The sequence below is a fragment of the Berghia stephanieae genome, chromosome 2, assembly GCF_034508935.2.
Source record: "Berghia stephanieae isolate SIO BIC M18660-M18661 chromosome 2, UCSD_Bste_1.3, whole genome shotgun sequence".
NCBI lineage: Eukaryota > Metazoa > Mollusca > Gastropoda > Nudibranchia > Aeolidiidae > Berghia > Berghia stephanieae.
This window is the reverse complement of record NC_088361.1, coordinates 100,598,045-100,610,544: the sequence shown is the minus strand read 5'-3', so window position 1 is coordinate 100,610,544 and position 12,500 is coordinate 100,598,045. Positions and strand designations below refer to the sequence as shown.

The 12,500-nt window shown below is 35.8% G+C and overlaps 1 long non-coding RNA gene and 1 pseudogene across 2 annotated transcripts in view; one reads left to right on the top strand and one right to left on the bottom strand.

Annotated features, from left to right (window-relative positions):
- The window catches only part of LOC144963798 (uncharacterized), a 47,144-nt gene extending 45,719 nt beyond the window's left edge, over nucleotides 1–1,425 (top strand). Inside the window, exon 3 of the long non-coding RNA XR_013643711.1 lies at nucleotides 1,320–1,425. This is a non-coding gene — a long non-coding RNA (uncharacterized LOC144963798). The remainder of the gene's footprint in view (nucleotides 1–1,319) is intronic.
- A 3,318-nt stretch (nucleotides 1,426–4,743) lies between these two features.
- The window catches only part of LOC144964068 (secernin-3-like), a 13,061-nt pseudogene continuing 5,304 nt past the window's right edge, over nucleotides 4,744–12,500 (bottom strand). Inside the window, exons 2-3 of the transcript XR_013643740.1 lie at nucleotides 5,953–6,172; nucleotides 4,744–5,227 (exon numbers count right to left, since the gene is read on the bottom strand). The product of XR_013643740.1 is annotated as a secernin-3-like (transcript). The remainder of the gene's footprint in view (nucleotides 5,228–5,952; nucleotides 6,173–12,500) is intronic.

Genomic DNA, 12,500 nt, shown 5'->3' with positions numbered 1-12,500 from the left:
AAGAGTTCTAACTTGTATAGTTTTAGAGCTGTATGGCTAAGGTCAACTATAAATTTGTTTTAAAATAACATAATATTGATCATTTGGAACTTTTCCGAAGTGTAATCTTGTGTCTACAACCCATACAAATGAGACGAAAAATGCCTGCAAAATTATTATGAATCAGTCCCGTGAGACCATGGCTTATGTTAGTTCTAGTATTTATTTGAGAGAGAGAGAGAGAGAGAGAGAGAGAGAGAGAGAGAGAGAGAGAGAGAGAGAAAATGTGTTAATCTACTATCCCTATGACATAACAATGAAGCAATACCTTAATTTAGAAAAAAGCGCGCGAGGATTTGTGTCATCCGTCGTCGCGAACAAGGTTGCCAGATGGCCACGTGTGTGACCAAATATATAATTTTGTTTCTTTTTTTACATTTTATTCATCTATGTTTGTCTCAGTGACATTTATCCTAGTCTATTCAATGTTCTGTTTGTTAAATTTAGTTCATTTTAAGTGGGCCAGTCTTAATATTGAAAGCCATATGATTTTCTATTTAGTCACTTTTGAAGTCGAATTTGGTCAGGTTAAATTCTGGCCATCTGGCAGCCTTGCCTCGCTCACGTCATTTTCGTGTCGCGCGATGGTGGAGGAAAACGGCCGTCTCTATATTTTCACTCATTGAAATGCAAATTGGGTTGATGTTTTGTGAGAATACGGGAAAAGTACTTATCATAATCGAATGAAATTTGAAATATAAATAGAAGAAATGTGCATATATAACCTTATGAGCGACAAAATCTCTCCTCTTTGTAGTTTGAGAAATATTGTACTCCAAAGAGTAAAAATCTATTTTTAACGGTCTTCTGGTAATTGTACAAGTTTTGTCGCTTGACATAATCTAAAATAACCTCTTTTCTAACTGTGTGCCAACTTTCAGTCATATTAAATTATAAACAGCGTCGTAATTAATTTTTAAAAATAGCATGTACGAAACGGCTTCGTCCCATATTTTGTCGCGAAATTGGGCAATTCGTGAGCGGAAAAGAGGCTCAAAGATTTGTGCGGGATAGTCATTGCTCATTAACTGGCCCGCCTGCGGGAATGTGTCTTGAGGCCCCAGGTTTGAGAGTTATTTGTTGAGACGAGGGTCATTTAAATTGGTCGATATTTGAAGGACAAGCTTTCTGGCCAAATTTTTTATGCGTTTATTTCCCAGAGTACGGCAGTTAACGGGTAAAAACGAATTTGAGTTGATAATAATTCTTATTTTTTATTCTAGTCAACTCGACTACTGCTAAGTATTATAACTTCCTTTTTATCTTCTTATAATTTTCAGATGCAAAATGGAGCTGGACACCGTGAAACATCATTCAATTCCTGACAAGGGTTGAGACATGTTTGATTTGTGTTATCCAGTTTAATAAACCTGATTTAAAATGTTCTGACGTTTGTTTATGTTTTCTTTTTTTCTTTTTTTCTTTTTTTTTAAAAATAATTTTTTTTTTTTTGGGAGGGGTGGGGGGGGGTAGGTTTACGGAAGGGGTGAGGTTGGGGGAATGGGGGAGTGAGTGTCTTCAATTTTAATGTCCCCTCTACATTATTTTCCGGGTGTGAATTACTATTAGCTATATGTATATATATATATATATATATATATATATATATATATATATATATATATATATATATATAATATATGAGTGTTGGTGGGTACTTGTAAGTACGAGAGTGCTAGATTATTAGAGCATATAAAAATAAATAAATTCACTCACGTATATTTAAGCCAAAACGAACGTTTCAATGCCTTTCATTTTCTCAGTAAAAGCGACGTGACATTGCAGGTCTGACATCCGAACGCAATTATAGGCCTAGTTTAACATTGTAATTCACAATACTTAGGGTCATTTCAAGATCAGTAAAAAGAAGCAGGTACAATAGACAAATTAATTACCCTACAGTCAAACTTGTATGTAAGACTGTCCCTGGGCCAATTGTCTTCGTAACACAGGTGACCACAGGACCGTCATCAACTGATTGGCATTCTTTTAAAACAAAAGAATCCTGTTCATATCATATTTCATCAGAAGGATATTCACAGAATTTTGGCTATCATTGGTCCATAAGTACAAGCCACTGTTTATTTCTACCTTTATCTACCCCCCCCCCCCCCCCCCGCCCATCATGGAAGGTCAGAAGACAATACCTGAGTATAGAGAAAGCATAAATGTAAATCCAAGCAGCAATCTATTTTTGTGATCATCCTGATATTGCCCAAAACTCTAATCAAGTCACAAGATTTTAGGCAAATATCTTCACAACAAAGAGATGCAATAGATATGATTTAATAAATAAATAAATAAATGAAATTTAAAAAAAAATTGTTCGACACAGAAAAACTTATTTATAATTTAAATTACCTCCCTTGAGACAAAACGAAATAGTTTCATTCCAGGATTTGAACAGAAATAAAGATGGAAAAGGGTAACAGTAACAGATATTGGGCGATAAAAGGAACCGTATACGTTTACCTCTCTAATAGGGAACAATGATCAAAACACTGCCGTTAATCACCCACTTAAGTAAGTGGAATTGTAGCTCATGAGTATATTAAAAAGGTAATTTCAATATAAAGCCTATCTCTCGAATAAGGATTGCATTGTAGTATAAATCGTGAAAGTGAAAGCAATCATCAACCATTGATTAAATAATTGAGAAAAAATATTACAAGTGGGTTTGCATTGTACGGTATATAATGCTTGGATTTAATACAAATTAATACTTTAAAACAGCTATATGGCATTTTATATTATAAAAGAACTAGATATTTGGTTTAATAGTGAAAAGCATGTAAATCTATCAATTGAGAAAATGCAAGTTATAATTATTTTGATTTCATATAAATTCAAAAAGTCCTTTCTTTAAAAAAAAAATCAACTGATATCATTCTTCAAGAATGTTGACTTCATCCTAAGCCGGTGAGTATTTTGGGAGCAAGTTTTAACACTAACATATTTTTCGATACATTCCGGAATGAAAGGAAGCTTTTCAAAGAGAGATCAGACACATTATCACAGAAAATAAAAAAAGGAAGAAAAAAGAACCACAATAACAATAGCAATTTTATGCAAACATTTATGATTCTAAAATTGCTTATAAATAAATAAATCATAATATCATAATTATCAGTGTGCGGATATGTTTGTTTTTTAAAAAGGGTCAACCGTGATTAAAGATAAGGGGTCCCAATAGCTCAGTTGGTAGAGCACTCGCTTCACACACAAAAGGATAGAGATCAATCCTGGATGAAGTCAAGATTTTTTGCAATTTTCCTGTTCATCCAGCAGTGATTTTGGTAGCTGGGTCTGTTAGACCAGATGGAAAGGACCTTTTTTGATAGACTAGTGTCCCAGCCAAAAGGTAGAAAGCAATTGTTATGGTCCATTTCACATTATAGATACCGGGATAAGATCTGGCTTCGTGGGCTTTATGGCTGTTAAGGGCTAAAGTAAAGAAAGAAGATTAAAGACGAGAAACTTTTACTGATATTACACGTGTAGAGTATTGAATCAGCATTAATCAAACCCATGAAAACAATATAACATAACTATTTAACTACAGAGGACATAGTATTTTAATACAGAGTAGCATAATAATTATAAATGATTGTCTCAGTACCTCGTTTTATAATTCCCTGATTGTCTCTGTTTTACAACACATCTGACATGAACGTTAATTTATCACACAATTTTGGGACCTTTGAAACTTTTTACCATTTGTTCTGTGGAAGAGATGGTAATTTTTTTCCCACGTTGTCATGTCTAATAATATTCAGCCAAACAGCATGTTTTCTCAAAAGTGCACTGGTGATAATATACAATATATATATATATATATATATATATATATATATATATACTTTTTTGAGTTTAAAAATAGCGAAACATTACCATAAGTTCAAATCAGATCAAATCATATGTATTTATCCCCCCCCCCCCCCAATCCCAGTTTATAAAAGTAACATCAACACAAAAATCTTCCATTCACAATTGTGTCAAACACAAGAAATCGGTGTTGTTTGTTTATTTTGTTTTAAAGGGTTTTACAGTTGATTCAAATAGGGAACACATGAAGATTCCAAGAGCACACTATCAGTGTACTTACTTTGAGATCACCTTAATGTCTCTTCTCGACACAGCACAGGTCCCCACTAAGAGGAATACACTCAAATGTTTACATTATACATTCAAAATTACAAATATAACAATGCATAACAGAGAGATGATTTAAAAGCAAAAAAAATATCATTTCCAAAAACAATAACTATGCATTTGACTGTTTCCCTCCCAGCCAAGCACTATGGCCAGGGCCAGGGCAAAGCCAAGTAATCACATCCAAGACAAAGACACAAAGCAAATTGGAAAACAGATATAAGGGTACAGAAGACTCAGTAAGTGCCACCCTGCCCACTATGGAAGGGAATCAGTGTTAACTATCAAGTTTTGCATTGTATGGATGTTTGATTCATTCTTTTTTTTTTCGTGTTTAAAACTAACAGATGAAATGTAGTCAGAAGAAAGAAAGATAGACAATTTTGTGAAAATCTACAGAATCATCTAAAGTAACATTTAAAAAAAAAATGTAGACAAAATATTAATCATTTTAAACAATCGTAATTCCTAAGATTTAAAAAAAATATAGAAAAGATAAATCAAGAATTTCTAGAAAACCCAAAAACAAAACGAACAACAAAAACAACTGAATTACAAGTAAAAATTAATCTCGATCGTTGCCATGCGTTGAAAGATTTGCATTTGCCTGAGTTTGGGAAAACTGGCCTCCTGGTAGGTGTTGATGATTTCATCCACGTCCGCCGTACACTTTTTCTCCAGCTCTTTCAGATGTTCTAGCACACCAATCGCCTTGTCCTCGTGAGTATTCATCAATTCAATCAACTTCTTATGTCCTCGATAAAGGGTATGGCCTTTCTCTTTCTCTCCATTCTCTGCTTTGGCCGGAGGAGATTGAGTTATGGTGCCGATTTCAGCCCCTGATCCAAAGAAAATCGGTTTGTAGATAGGTTTGTAGTCGGGGTGGCCGTAAACCAATGGACGCTTGGAGACGGACACGAGCTGGGAAGTAAAACGGATACATGACTTCCTGCCGTGATGAAACCACGATGCATCATGCAAATTCCCTTGTCCTCATTTCTCAAAATCTTGAACATGTTCTGGTATGTGAAATTGTCTGTGAAAGTAAATATTGTGAAGGATTAACTCTAATAAATTATGGCCATAAATCAGTGCTGATGGTAACAAAAAGTGAAAATGGAGGAAATTTCTGAATAATAGCCTCTAACCCTCTCCATACCAACTACAGCAAAACCATCACATTCGTTACGATGCAACCAACATTTTTCTGTTTTGTTTTTTTTTTTTAAATAAAAAGGTTTTACGGCACTTGCACCATATTTAGGTCATATCAGCGCCAGTAAAGAGAAGCAACTGGAAAAGTCAAAATATTATAGATTTACAATCAAATCACCCAAGAAAAAGTAAGACAAAGACGCATTGATTCGAATAAGAAACAGATGTAGATTCCAAGAGCACACCATCAAGTACTTTGAGATCACCTAAAAGTCTCATCCAGACATCAGCACAAAACCAGGTCCCCACAAAGAGGAACACACTTAAATGTTTACAAATCATATACAATATGTAAATAAAACATAATACGAAGATGATTTATAAGACAAAAAAATCATCTCCCTAAACTCTAACTATACATTCGACTGTTTCCCTCCCAGCTAGGGTATCCAACCAGAGCCAGGACAAAACCAAGTAACTTCATCCCAAGACAAAGACAGAATGCATGTTGGAAAACAAATACAGGGGGATAGAAGACACAGTAAGTGCCTCCCAGCACTTTCAGTTTTATGATTTTTTACTCTTTTTCACCGTACTAGAACATACCCTTTGCTATGACAGCTTCCATGAGTTCTTTTCCATTGCGATAGCGATCTGAATGGTTGTCGGGTGTGTCCTTGCCTTGCACAAAACACAGCTCTGAAATCAAACGGTCCCTTACCATCCGCATACAACTTCAGTTTCTTGGCCTCTTCAATCAAATTAGGATAAGTAAGATCCAATTTTGTCCTTAAACTGAGTTCAGTCGAAACATTCCTGACACCACCTGATGATTAGAAAAATGAAAAACAGGAATTATTAATCAGGATTGCCGATCCAGGGGGAAATAATTTACTTATTGAATACTGGACTCCAGAGGGAAGTGTGGCTTAGTGCTACGGCCTTTGCTTTGTACCCAAAAGGTACCGAGTTTGACTACCCGCCTTGTTGTGTGACCTTGATCAAGTCACCTCTCCCTAGCTTACTTTGCAGCCCTGCACTGCGGCTGATGCCTAGGTTATTCCAGTCTTGCTTTTGTTTTTTGTTATTAAGGGTTTTACGGCGCTTGCAACACATTAAGGTCATATCAGCGCCAGTAAAAAGGAAGAAAATGAGATCGTAAATAGTTCTAGAATTACAATTAAAGGATCCAAGAATAAGGCAGACAAAGGGGAATTGGTTCAAATAGGAAACAGATGTATATTCCAAGAGCACACCATCAGTGTACTTAGTTTGAGATCACCTAAATTCTCATCCAGACACAAGCACAGCTCCCCACTAAGAGGAACACACTCAAATGTTTACAAATCATATATAACACATAAACAAAACATAATTATATAGAGCATAACAGAGAGATGATTTACAAGGGAAAAAATATCATCTCCCAAAACAGTAACTATACATTTAACTGTTTCCCTCCCAGCCAGGGCCAGGACAAATCAAGTAATCTCATTCCAAGACAAAGACAGAAAGCATGTTGTAAACAGATATAAGGAGATAGAAGACGCAGTATGTACCTCCCTGCCCACCATGGGAGGTCAGGAACCCCACCCAGTATTCCAGTCTTCCTACGGGATAGACCCTAAAGACAAATTTCCCCTTGGGGATTAATAAAGGGAATTTTATTGTATTTTATTTTTTTTAGTAAAACGTCATTATGTATTTATTTTAAAATAAATTACATAATAGTTAAGGATAGCAATCGGTCGAGAAAGATCTTATCTAAGTACTTGTTTTCTGGTGTTAAATGGATGGAGGTGATAGTTATAGTCTATAGTTTTAGTATCTCCTGCAAGACTGGACTCTGTGATTGGAAAATTTTTATAGATTTTTAGCCCACTGAATTCCGTTGATATACAGAAAACCAGCAAACCGGATTAATAACTTTGCAATCCGTGTTAATCGTTAAAAAAAAACAAGAGTTGTAAACTAAAATAAATAATTTCTTACAGCAATTACATGCATTTTGATCACAGGAGCGGAGAGGGATGAAGGTTTTTTTAATTTTTAATCTTTTTCATTAGAACAATCCTTTTTCTTCAACACAATAAATTATTGAAAGGAACCGGTTCTCATTCTTTTTAAAATGATTTTTCATAAGGTAGCAATGTCTGTTCATTAACCCAGTAAACCTGAAAGAACAAAAATGATAACCAAAAAATTGTATGATCATAGGACTTTGACACTTGAATATTGTATTGTGTTTTGTATCATTAATTTAGTCTGTCTCACCGTCCTCTATTCACAAGTCAAAGGCAAAATTCTGTGAGGCTTTTACCCTCCTTCCGCACTAGGACAAAACTGTCCCGGGACAAATTTGTCCTGTCCCACTGGAGTAAACTTCTATTCAAAAGGGGTTCCGCACTAGGACAGGACTGTCCCGGGACACACCTGCGCGAATGCATTATTATTATTTTTTTTTTTACAAGATTCAAAAGTTTATTTGTAGGCAATTGCAACTCTAATAATTCACATTTTATGAATCAACATAAGATACGACATGACGATGATTTTTTACACTGTACAATGGGATTTGTTTACATAAGATTTATATAATCATGAAATATTCTTATAGCAAGAGTAATGTTATTGCTGCTGCTACTACTACTACTACTACTACTACTACTACTACTACTACTACTACTACTACTACTACTACTACTACTACCACTACTACTACTACTACTACTACTACTACTACTACTACTACTACTACTACTACGACTACTACTACTACTACTACTACTACTACTACTACTACTACTACTACTACTACTACTACTACTACTACTACTACTATTACGACTACTACATCTACAACAACAACAACAACAACAACTACTACTACTACTACTACTACTACTACTACTACTACTACTACTACTACTACTACTACCACTAATGGATGAAATAGAGGTTGCATATTTCTGTGCTTCACTGCATGGGGAAAAAAAAGACAAATTGAAAGAGAAAACAATATTGGGTGCATCCTTTAATGACCCAAAGATTGCTCAAGGGTCAATTCCGTAGACTCTATGGTGATCTCCGATCTTATCTTAAAGTGACTTTCTTGGAATCACCTCATTTTACCCAGGTGCAAATGAGTACCAGTTCGCTGATGAAAGTAATCTTTGACGGACTAGCATCATTCAAGAGAATAATTGAAAGTCAGCATGCTTCGTACCCGAAAGGCATCAGTTGAGTAAGTCACCTCGCCTAGCTCAATTTGCAGCGCTGCACTGCGGCTGACGCCTGTGTTATACCTCCTCCTAGCTAAATTTGCGGCGCTGTATTGCGGCTAACGCCTGGGTTATTCCAGTCTTACCTTGGAATAGACCCTCGAGAAAAATTTCCCCTATAGGATGAAAAAGGGAATTTTATTATATTAAATTTTAAACTGTTGTCTGTCTGCTCAACGCCACAGAAACATGGATAAGTTCTGGATTTATAAGCTTAGGAGGCAAGATGGCCCATGGTTAGCGCGTGGTACTCTGGACTCAGAGGTTCTGTGTTCGATTCCGACCGAAGCCAATTTGTACTTTCTAGAGCAAGAAAATTTACTCCAATCACTCACTCCATTCAGGTGTAAAAGGGTACCTGTCAAGCTGGGATAGTAATCTGCGATAGACTACAGACTAGCGTCCCGTTCATAGGTTTTCAAACAAATACGTTAATTGTCCGCTTCACGCTATTGAAACCGGAATAACTCCTGCACCATTGGCTACAAGGCTCTACAATGAGTCCAAGTGGCTCAGAAGGACTTACTTTAAAATATTTTCATTGAGAATTCCCGAAATAAATAACGATAAAGAAAATTGATCCCACAAGTTACCGAATAGATGTGCGACGGTTTTAGACACGTTACTGCTGTGTAACAAAGTGTGACACTTCTTAAATTATATTTATAAACATACGTTTTTAAATTGCCGAAAATGTTTATGTTGCTATGCCTTCTGTACGTGGTTTCATCACATAGAATAATTTTTTGAATTGTTCTTGCTTTTTTATATTCAGAATTGAAATAAATAAATAAATTATAACTGTGAAATTGAATGTAAGCTTCAGTTTAATATACGAAAACAGATAAAATGGACGTTTCGGGTTTCCCCTTCATCAACAACACATGATGAATTTAAAACTACAGACGAATGAGATAATGTGGTAGTGGCGTTGTTAAGATGCATAAACAAAAAACATTGATGGGCAGGAAATTGTATGCTACTTTGTGAGGAAGCGCGAATTAAAACAGAGCACTAGAAATTTATAAAAGGTGCGTCCTTAATTATGTCAAAAGATGGGAGGCGGGAAGGAACTGTTTAATGCAGTATAGAAAGTGAACTAAAATAAAGTGTGGACTATTGTTGGAAAATAAATACAATGGAATTTGAAATAAATACAAAATATAAGGGATGTAGGTATTAATATATTAGTGGCATTAGCCACAGCAGAAGCAACAATAGAAATAGTAGTAGTAGTAGTGGAAGTAGTAGTAGTAGTAGTAGTAGTAGTAGTAGTAGTAGTAGTAGTAGTAGTAGTAGTAGTAGTAGTAGGAGGAGGAGGAGGAGGAGGAGGAGGAGGAGGAGGAGGAGTAGTAGTAGTAGTAGTAGTAGGGATGCAGAAAATAAAGACAGGCATTTCAATTTTGACACGGCGCCGCCAAGTCTGGGACTTTTTTGTCCTAGTGCGGAAGTCTACTATATTTTTCTACTATCACAAACGATATGAACACGGGACTGGGACAGTCCTGTCCCGTTGATTTTGTAGCATTTCACAACGGCTTGGGACACAACGGGACTGTTTTGTCCCGTCCCAATAGGTGCGGAAGATTTCTCTAAATTCGATATGTTACAGATTTGGGACAGGACTGTCCCAGGACAGTCCTGTCCTAGTGCGGAAGAGGTGTTACATACAGTATCTGTTCTGTGCAGACATTCATAAACAATTTGACCTAGAATCATAGTTTACACTTCAAGAGAAACTGTCGTACCATACTCTGAGAAACAATATACAAGACTTAATGAGAATGCCCTAAGGAGTGTCTGAGGTTTGTTCTCACAGTAGTGCCTGCCCACATCCTCAAACTAGGGATAAATTTCCCCTATAGGATAAATAAAGGGAATTTTATTATTTTATATTTTCAAAAGTGAGTCTAACAGCTAAACTGGTAGAGTAATTGATTAACAATCAAATATATTAGTGTCAGCCTTGAGTTCAGCCTAGGGTAGTTTTCTTTGTGGTTTATTTATTTATTTATTTATTTTTATTTTTTTGTTTTGTTTTTTTTTTTTTTTGGGGGGGGGGGGGGGGTTGGGCGGGGGTGTTGGGTTTGTTTTCTTTGTTGGGGTGTTTTTTGGGTTTTTTTTTTTTTTTTTTTGGGGGGGGGGGGGTTGCTGTTCATCCAGCAGTGATTGGATAGCTACACAAATTAGATCTGACAGAAAGTTCTTTGTAATACCTATATTAACACGCTAACCAAACGGTAGCAAGCAATGATGACTATGACATAATTGTACCAGTTGTAGATCAATCTATACATTTTGGCAGTGGACTTCTTCCTTGTCTAAAATTCACGTTATTCTCTACCGATCAACAAACCACGATTCTATCAATTTACAAGTTGAGATAATCACATAAAAACTCATCGCTCGTATTGTGTAGCAATCAGTTATAAATAGTTGGTACTTATTCCACTTTTGAAGGATCCTGATATTTCTTTCTCTCTTTTATTTATTTATTTTTTTTTTGGGGGGGGGGGGGGGGTGTTGGCATTCATAAGACGACGCGAAGGATAATTTAAGGCATGGGATACGCCTAATAGAGCTAATATAAAATATGAATGGATTCACTCACTTATATGGCCGAAACACATGTTTCTGTGGCTTCTATCCACGTCTTCAGTCGGCAAACTATGTCGGTAAAAGATTTTACGGACATAGTATGCCGACTGAAGACGTGGATAGAAGCCACAGAAACATGTGTTTCGGCCATATAAGTGAGTGAATCCATTCATATTTTATATTAGCTCAAACCAACGTTATCGAGCACTCTCGTACCTACAAGTACCCACCAACACTCATATATATATATATATATATATATATATATATATATATATATAAATTCAAGTGGTGAATGAAATCTAAATCTAAAATAATGGCATTCCTCATAAAATCAATTAAGTCTTACTTCATTTAAAACTCTCTCTCTCTCTCTCTCTCTCTCTCTCTCTCTCTCTCTTTCTCTCTCTCTCTCTCTCTCTCTCTCTCTCTCTCTCTCTCTCTACCTATGTATTATTATGTGATGATCAATAATATTACAAGGCCTTTACTCGTCATCACGAAACACACAACTAGAGATCTACCATGACATGAGAAGGTCAAATTTCCGACTATTTGGTCTAATACTATTATACCATAAATAAACTGGGGCTTAGTTTTTACTTTGGCTTAGACTTAGGAGGAATATTTTCAGGTCATCACTTTTACAAATGGTCTATTTTTACTGTTAACAATTTTTAAAGGAGGATGGAGAGGAGAATGTAAAGAAAATGGATAATTATGGAGGATGAGAATGAAAAGGAGTCGAAAAAATAATTCTTTTTAAATTTCAAAACAAAAACAAACAATAAAAATAAATAATGAACTGAACCCAAGGCATTCATTCATTAGGCAAGCCTACTCATTAATTAGGTAAATAAAAGGCAACGATAATACTCAACTTTAACTTACCTACGTTAATGGCCAATATAGAAATTATTTAAATCAACCCCCACAAGCCGTCAACTTCAATACAAACGTCGAATTGGAGATGTAACGAAAGACACTTTCTTACTCACGTTCTTGTTCTTCGAGCTCGATTTGGTGGTGAGTCAACCCTCTGCTCCAATCTGTTCAGAGTCAGATGATTAGCGGTGGCGGTGCTATATCGCCTACCTATAGCATATTAAGAAAATCGATTTGTATCTATAACAGGCAATTCGTCAAGTTTCCTTGATTAACTTAGAATTTAGAGTGTATCTGGTAGTAGCTGGTCATTGCTGATTATACCGGTCTTTGTATGATGACCACTGATCGGCTGATTACTGATCGGAGTAATTTCTCTGGTAGGAATAC